The following is an 8,082-nucleotide window of genomic DNA, read 5'->3' as shown; positions in this document are numbered from 1 at the left end:
GCCAAGACAGTTTGGTAACTTTTCATTTTCACGTCTGGCTACGTCTCCTGGGCTGAGGCGAGACCAGAAACAGGCTGGAAATATTGTCAGAGAGGTTAGTCACTAGGTAATCCTAAGACAGAACTAGAAGCCTAAGACAAAACCATGTTCTTGGGAGCCCGTGGCGTTATTACTATGGGAAGGAGTTTGTGATAAATTCCGGTTGGCTGCTTCTCCATACAGAACTCTGCAATTTTTTGAGGTTTCCCCATCTCTGTTTATCATCCTGTAAAGTCCCGTTGGGGACAGAGTGGAGAAAGTATCCATCCCAGTCCTCCCGGGGATCATTTCCAACTGTGTTTGTAAAAATGCAACTCGCTCTAATATTACATTGGTAAGATGGGCAAATAAGGGATGATGGGACTGTCGTTTGCTTGATCCCCCACATCCTATGGGGAATAATTGTTTTTAAGAGGCAGGTGGAAAGCCAGAATAAAGAGCTATGTTCATGCCCGGAGTAACTCCACTGCCTGTAGGGAGGAATTTGACCCACAGTGTTTAAAATGCAGAATTTTCTAGCCAAACATCCATAAAGATTGCTGGGTTTTTGGTTAATTGTCTCTGTATCTGTTTTAGGTTGAACATAATAGACAATGTACTTACCATCTTTCCTGCCATGCCTCTGAGGGGACTGAGGGACTTGGTCTTAAAATGGTATAACTGTAAGGAATGTTCTTGTGGGGCTTGTTTCTCGCTAACTCCTTCAAGCAGCCCACCCTTGAATTTCGTCTACAAAACAGAAGTCAACATCTCTTTGTCCCCGCTGGCTGAGTTCCCCTCCAGGCTCTGTCCAGCCTGCGGAGGGGACAACTAAGCGAAAATTCCAACACGACATCATAAAGGTTCTGAGCGCATCCCCAGGGGATGACACAATAAGCAGATGTCAGGCAAGATGTTCCTACGGAAACCAGCAATGGCAGGCTCACACCCCCAAATTTAGGTCTTAAGACAGATTTCAAAAAGCCTAAAGGTCTGGGATGCTCCAGATCTGGGGGTCTGGCTGAGCCTGTATTTGAGGTAAAGGGACCACTTGCAAAATTCAGCCCTGGATCCAGGTTTGGATCCAAAGCGCAGGAGTGTTTGGAGGGGGGGGAGGGGGGTTGGTTTGTGGCCATCTCCAGAAATCAAATTGTGAACAAACCCAACTCATTCCAACCCAAGCGTGGCCCAGCCACATGGTTTATTGTTAGATTTAGACATTCAGACGGGATCAGTGATTGCATCAATGGGTTTTCAGAGATGGGCCTTCAGGGAGCAGCCACATTGTCTGGCCCTTTTCACCCTAGGAATCACAGAGTTTCTAGGCAACTGTTCAGGAATGCTCTTGACTGAGCCCTTGTGCCTCTGCTGAAATATGCAACCAATACAGTTATGCAGCAGTACAATACAAACAGTTTCTGAGACCCATAGCCCGATGTACCTGTCAGAAGTTCTCTGGAAATCCATGAGCAGGGAAATAGAGCAATAGATTAAGAACATAAGAATGTCCAAACTGGGTCAGACCAAGGGTCCATCTAGCTCAGTATCTTGATTTCTGACAGTGGCCAATGCCAAGTGCTTCACAGGGAATGAAGAGAACGTGCAATCATTCAGTGATCCATCCCTTGTTGTCTGCTCCCAGCTTCTGGCAAACAGAGGCTAGGGACACTCAGAGCATGGGATTGCATCCCTGACCATCCTGGCTAATAGCCATTGATGGCCCTATTCTCCAAGGCCAGAAGGGGGCCGTTTTGCTCATCTAGTCTGACACCCCCCAAACACACACACAGGTAACACAGGCCTCCCAAAATAGTTCCTAGAGCAGATCTTTCAGAAAAACATCCAGTCTTGATTTCCAAATTGCCAGTGATGGAGAATCCCCCACCACCCTTGGGTAAGTTGTTTCCATGGTTAATTACTCTCACTGTTATAAATTTACACCTTATTTCTGCTTCAACTTCCAGCCACTGGATCGTGTTATATCTTTCTCTGCTAGATTGAAGAGCCCACTATTAAATATTTCTTCCCATGTAGATGCTTACAGTCTATTATCTAATTGCCCCTTTACTTTCTCTTCGTTAAGCTAATTAGATTGAGGTCTTTGAGTGTATCACCCTAAGGCAGGTTTTCTAACTCTTTAATCATTCTTGTGTCTCTTCTCTGAACTGTCTCCGATTTATCAACATCCTTCTTGAACTGGGGGCACTACAACTGGACACAGGATTCCAGCAGCAGTTCCCCCAGTGCCAAATATAGAGGTAAGAAAACCCCTCTCCCTGTGAGAGTCGCCGCTTTATACATCCCACTTGGCATTACCTTTTTTGGCCACAGCATTGCAATGGCTGCTCATGTTCAGATGTCTTTCTACTACAGCCCACAAACCCTTTTCTCACTCACTGCCTCCCAGGACAGAGCTCCCCAGCCTGTAAATGTGGCCTGCAGTCTTTGTTCCTAGATGTACCCAGTTAAATGGAGATGTATTAAAACACATGGTTTGCTTGCGCACCGTTTACCAAGTGATCCTACAGCTCAGTATCAGGGGTCTGTCCCCTTCATTATTTCTCCATTCCTCCACTTTCGTGTCATCTGCAAACTTGATCAGCGATAATTTTGTTTTCTTCCAGGTCATTGATAAAAATGTTAAATAGCGCAAGGCCATGAACCGGGGCGGAGACCCAGCATCACCCTCTCCACCTCGGGGTCAAAGGGGACTGACTGGCTCAGGGGATCAAGAATGGAATCTGCAGCGTTATTTTTCCAGGTTGCCATTTCACTTCCCACCTGGGTTGCGAGAGGCTCCTGGTCAGTTCTCTCTGCGGGCTCCTCTGTGGCTCCTGTATGAATGAGCTGGTGGCTCTCAGTCTATTTCCTAGGCAATTAAAACCCACATCACACACTAAAATCCCCACCTGCACTGGCAGACTGTGCAAAGAGGCCACCGACTGAATGGACCATGGAGACTGAACTCCTGTTCTCCTCAGGGTGCGTCTGCCCTGGGGAGTTCCAGACATGTAAGTTCCCTTTGCTCCCCCCGCTCTCCCTTGAATGGCAGTGGAAGCTGTAGATAGGATTGGACGTTATTACCATCACCTTGGCTAACCACAGGTGGGGATAAATTTGGGAGGAGCCTGCCCTGCTGCTGCCCCTGCTCTGTGGATAAACAGAGGACATCATGCTCCAAATCTGCCAAGCCAGTACCCTTCCCCAGCCACTAAATGAATTTTAAAGTGAGTCCTGGCTACGATTCAGTGAGGAAGAATGGGACCAATGAGGGGATGGAACTAGATATGATATTGCAGCCACGCCCTTTAGCCCAGCTGGACCCATCGCTGAGTTCTGGGGTGCTCCTGCAGGAATTCCATCCCATCTCTGGCCATGGGGCCCCGGGGACACATAAGGAAGCCTTTATTCTACTAAGGGCTTTCACCCCTTCCATTGCTAGATGATGGGGGTTTATTTTGCGTGGAAGGTCTTCTCACAACAATCTCATATTCCCCAGCTGGGAAAGCAGCTTTCAGGCCATGGGAAGGTGGAAAGTTAAATTTATCACCTGAGAAATCAGCTTGACTAGAGCTACAGAGACAGACGCAGCGGGGAAAGGGGCCTGTGTCCGAGACTGGCTCCTGCCTTACACCAAATAACAAAAGGATCTTCAGGGCCAAGAGATGGTTGATCTGTCAGGTTATTGACTAAAGGGAACGAGGCACAATTTATAAGGGGAGGAACAAATCAAGTGGACCTTTATCTTGTGATCGAGAGCAGGGGTCTGGGAGCTAAGACCCTTGGGTGCCATTCCTACCTCTGCTTCTAACTTGCTGTGTGATTTTGTGTGAGTCACTTTGCCTCTCAGTGTCTCTGGTTTCCCATCTGTAACACAGGGATAATCCTACTTCCTTACTTCACAACGGGGAGGCCTAAAGGTGCTTTGAGATCCTCTGATGAGAAGTGCTGCTGAAATGCAACGTGGAATCATCAAAAAAGCAACTTGGCCATTGAAATGGCCTCTCCAGAGGGTACAACCCCCATCTCCACCCTGCTGTGTCTCTGTGACCCCTGCACTTTCAGTTCTTCTTTTTAGAGCCCCGAGCTGGCCAGTTATCATGATTTTATTGCAAGTCTTGTGATCTTTGGTCTTATCCTTAAAGCCCCAGCTCCCAGAGTCATTGGATTACAAGAGAATCTCAGCTTTCAGTTTGTTTCAGTAAGTTTCTAGCCCTCTTGGTGGCAGAGAAAAGCTTGAAATGATGCCCTTTCCAGGCCCAGGCACCACCAAACACACAATGTATTACTTTAAAATCTCATGAGTTTTAAACCAATCTCATGATTTGGAGGAGGGGGATGGAACTCATGATTTGGGGTTGGCGTGACAGAAGCCCTGTAATCCTGACAGCAAAAATGCAGATAGTTGTGCTCAGAAAGAAGAAAAGCAATTATATAAACTCCTGAAGCAAACGAGGATCTGTTTCCTGACTGTACTGTTCCTCCTCCCACTCCAGTTTTGCTAGAAACAGATTCCTCAACAATCTGGCCAAAGTACATCCCCCTCAGGTCAGAGGGTGCAAACTGCTGGATTTATTGGAAAGCGCCTCCCGGAATGCAAACAAGTGAGAGCTGCATGAGCCACCAGCTGTCTACACCAGATGCGATGCCTAGTGGGTAGAGCACTGGACTAGAACTCAGGAGACATGGATCTGCCCCAGTCTACAGGGTGACCTTGGGCAAGTCACTTCCCTTGTGTGTGTCTGTCTAAAACAGGCCCAGCAACACTGACCACTTTGTAAAGAGCTTTGCGATCTGCAGGTGAACAGCGCGCTATAATTTATTGTGGTGCTGCTCTCTGAGTCCAGTTTAATTTACCTCAGGGTCTATACAGGAGTTCCAGCTGCTTTCATGGCCTTTAACATGTATACCAGAACCAGGCGTACAACATCCCGATGAGCTGGCGAAGAAACCAGACCAGTATCCCTGCACGGATACAAAATTTGTATCTACATCCGATCCGCAATCTGCAGACATGGTCCGCGGATATCTCAGATTTGCAGGGCTCTAGAAATAATGCCCAGAATGATAGAATACTTGACACCTGTCCACCTCAGGTTCCTCCGTCCATGCACTCCCCCACCCCCTTATCTAAAGGCTGAGAAAATCAGTGGCTCTGCAGCATACCTTATAGGGTGACAAATCTAGCCTCTGTTGGACCAAGCCCTAACCCAAGGACCCCCTGTGGGAAACCCTTTGCCACTAGCTCCCTTTTTCAAAGGGAAAGGCTGGTAGATTCAGCGCCTCCACTGACTGCAGCTGCAGCAGTCTCACCTCTTTCAGGTAGGCAGCTCCCAGATCATCCACAGCCACATAGCTCAGATGCCACTCCTTCAGCTGCAGCTGGAAGCTAAGCAACAGCCAAGGCAGGCTGCAGTAAGCAGGGCAACTGGGGCCCCACTGTGTGGGTGAGGGGTCCTCTAGGCTTCCCTTCCCTATCCTGATGGGGAGCCCCAGTGCAGGGCTTCACTGCTACCCAACTCCTATGCAATTTCATTGCTCTAGCCTGCTGTATTTGCTGCAAATTTCAGCCTCGCCACAAGCCTCCTGGTCAGTGACTGAGTACATGAGGGTAGGACGCAGCGGGTGCTCCAAGGAACAGGACAAGCTCTGCTGACTCAGCCTAGGTCCCTGAGAAGGTCCTAGGAACTGCTGTCCTGAATGGCCCTTCCTGCCCAAGCTCTGGCTTCAGATGTTAACAAATGTCTCTGTGATCCTAGGCAAATAAGTACAGCCAGAGCTGGCCTTCAAGGTTCACAGCATGCCTGTCTCCTCTGCTCTGATTACAGGGTTTGTCTCCGGCAGGGGGTCTCAGACGTGCTCCTGGAGGATATATAATTGGCAGGAGTAGCCCAGTAACATAGCATATAACCATGTTTATAGGGACTTTCTCTCTCAGGTGCAGAAGCTGCCTGAATTCGAGTTCTGCCTCCCTATGTTCCTCTTACAGATGTAGTTTGAAGCAGTGTTCCTCTTTGCTGTCCTGAATTGGTTCTCCACCCCAGGGGTGGCTGCATTTTGGGAGCATGTGAAGTGATTCCCCTATACTTTGTGAAAAGTGCTTTGGGATCCTGTGGATTGAAAGTCACTATAGAAATCTGAGATACTGGTTCTGTCCAAAACCCTAAAGGAAGCCCTGAATTCCAGGCATTATGCAGTAATTTGCTGATTCAGAACTGATTGCCAGCTTTGCATCCAGTCCATAGACCTCAGCTTTGAAAGCATTTGCTTTCCATATTAAGCCCTTTGTTATCAGCCCTAATTCTCTCCCAGGCTCACCGTTTATCTTTGTTTATCAGGGCTGGAAAATTATCAGGGATCTTCCGATGTTCCAGAGCATGTGGGATGTCAACATGCTTTGGAATTGTTTGTCCAACAGGGACGGCACTTTCTGTTCTGTTTTCCAGGAGTTGGCTCACTCGCCTGGGCAGTGAGACTAGCAGCTTGTTACTCTGAACCTTTCATCTTGGGCTATCCACACACTTGACAAAGACAGAGTGTCACAGCAGCCTCATGAGACCCAGATTATTCTCTCTCTTTTACTAATAAATAAAATAGTTGTATTACATCAATTTTATAGGCATCTTTTATCCAGAGATCTCTAGCGCTTGACAAAAGTGAGTTAGTGCCATTATCCTTATGGGGAAACTGAGGCACTGAGTGGGGAAAGTGATTTGCCCAATGGCACACAGTGAGTCAGCAATGGAACCCCAAAGTCCTAGCTCCCAGCCCACTGCATTAGACCCTGGACCATGCACCCCCCTCAGACAGATGGAGAACTGAGATGCAAAGTCACTTGCCCAGTGAGTCTGTGGCAGAGCTAATTCCTATTCAGTTCTAAATTATTGTTGTTATTTATTTCGGATGGTCAGGCCTGGCAGAATTTGATTTTTATTTTTTATAATTTTGATGGCTAATATGGAACTTTATTTTTAAGCTTTTCCCCCCATTTTTATTGATTTATATTTGCACAGTTGTGGGAAATTATGGGGGAGATCAGACAATAGAAGGGGGTCAGACAATTATTTAATGAGAGTGGACACTGAGATTCAAAAGTTTAAAGCTTTATAACGGTTGAAACGCAAATTGCAGCATCACGTAGCAAAATAGCCTTAAATCAAACTCAAGCAGCATTTTTCTTTCTTTGCCTATCTGTAAATTTCTATTGTCATGGATGGAAATATTATTTTAATTGGTTTATGTTTGTATGGTGAAAATGACATTTACTGACAAAACTCTAAACCTTCCAAGCCTACTTGTGATGTATTACAGTGGTTGAGATCATGGCCCCGTTGTGCTAGGCCCTGTGCTGACACCATGAGAGACAGTCCCTGACTCAAAGACCATATCTGTTTCAAGCTGGATACATGGTATCTCCCTGCAAAATACACCATTTAACTCCATCCTGGCTGGATTGTATCTGCCTCTGACAGAGCCCTGAGACACCTGACACTTTTTTACAATTTGCAGCATGGTACATCTTGTCATGTGGTTGAAGCCTCGTTGAATTGTACTCCATGCCCTGTCCTAGTACTGTTGTGAAGATCTTATCATGTCAAAACAACTCCAGCTCTTGGCTAATCCTGTGTGGAATCTGCAATTCCACACTTGAAGTCGGCACTGCAGCTCTTATTCGGATTGATTGTTTTCACTTGACCTTGCAGCTTGATTTGAGAGAATGTGTATATCATTGAAGGGAGAGGCAGGATGGCCATAAATGAGAAAACAAGATCACTCTGTCCTAAATTCTGCTTTACCTGAATTTCCTTTGGGAATGGCAGAAAACAAGAGATCAACTGAAAGAAACTCACACGACAAATACCCACTGAACTAAAGTTACTAGATCCTATTGCCATGGGGCAGGGACTATGTTATGGGACAATGCCTAGCACAATGAGGCCCTAACTGGGGACTCCAGGCACTATTGCAAACCAAATAAATAACCACACCGAGTCCTCGAATGCCCCACTCCTGGAATTAAGCCTGGGGTTCTTCTTTTTTGTTTTTGTCTGAGTTGTAAAGCAT

The sequence above is a fragment of the Gopherus flavomarginatus genome, chromosome 24 (assembly GCF_025201925.1).
Source record: "Gopherus flavomarginatus isolate rGopFla2 chromosome 24, rGopFla2.mat.asm, whole genome shotgun sequence".
Taxonomy (NCBI): Eukaryota; Metazoa; Chordata; order Testudines; family Testudinidae; genus Gopherus; species Gopherus flavomarginatus.
Note: the sequence above shows the minus strand (reverse complement) of the source record.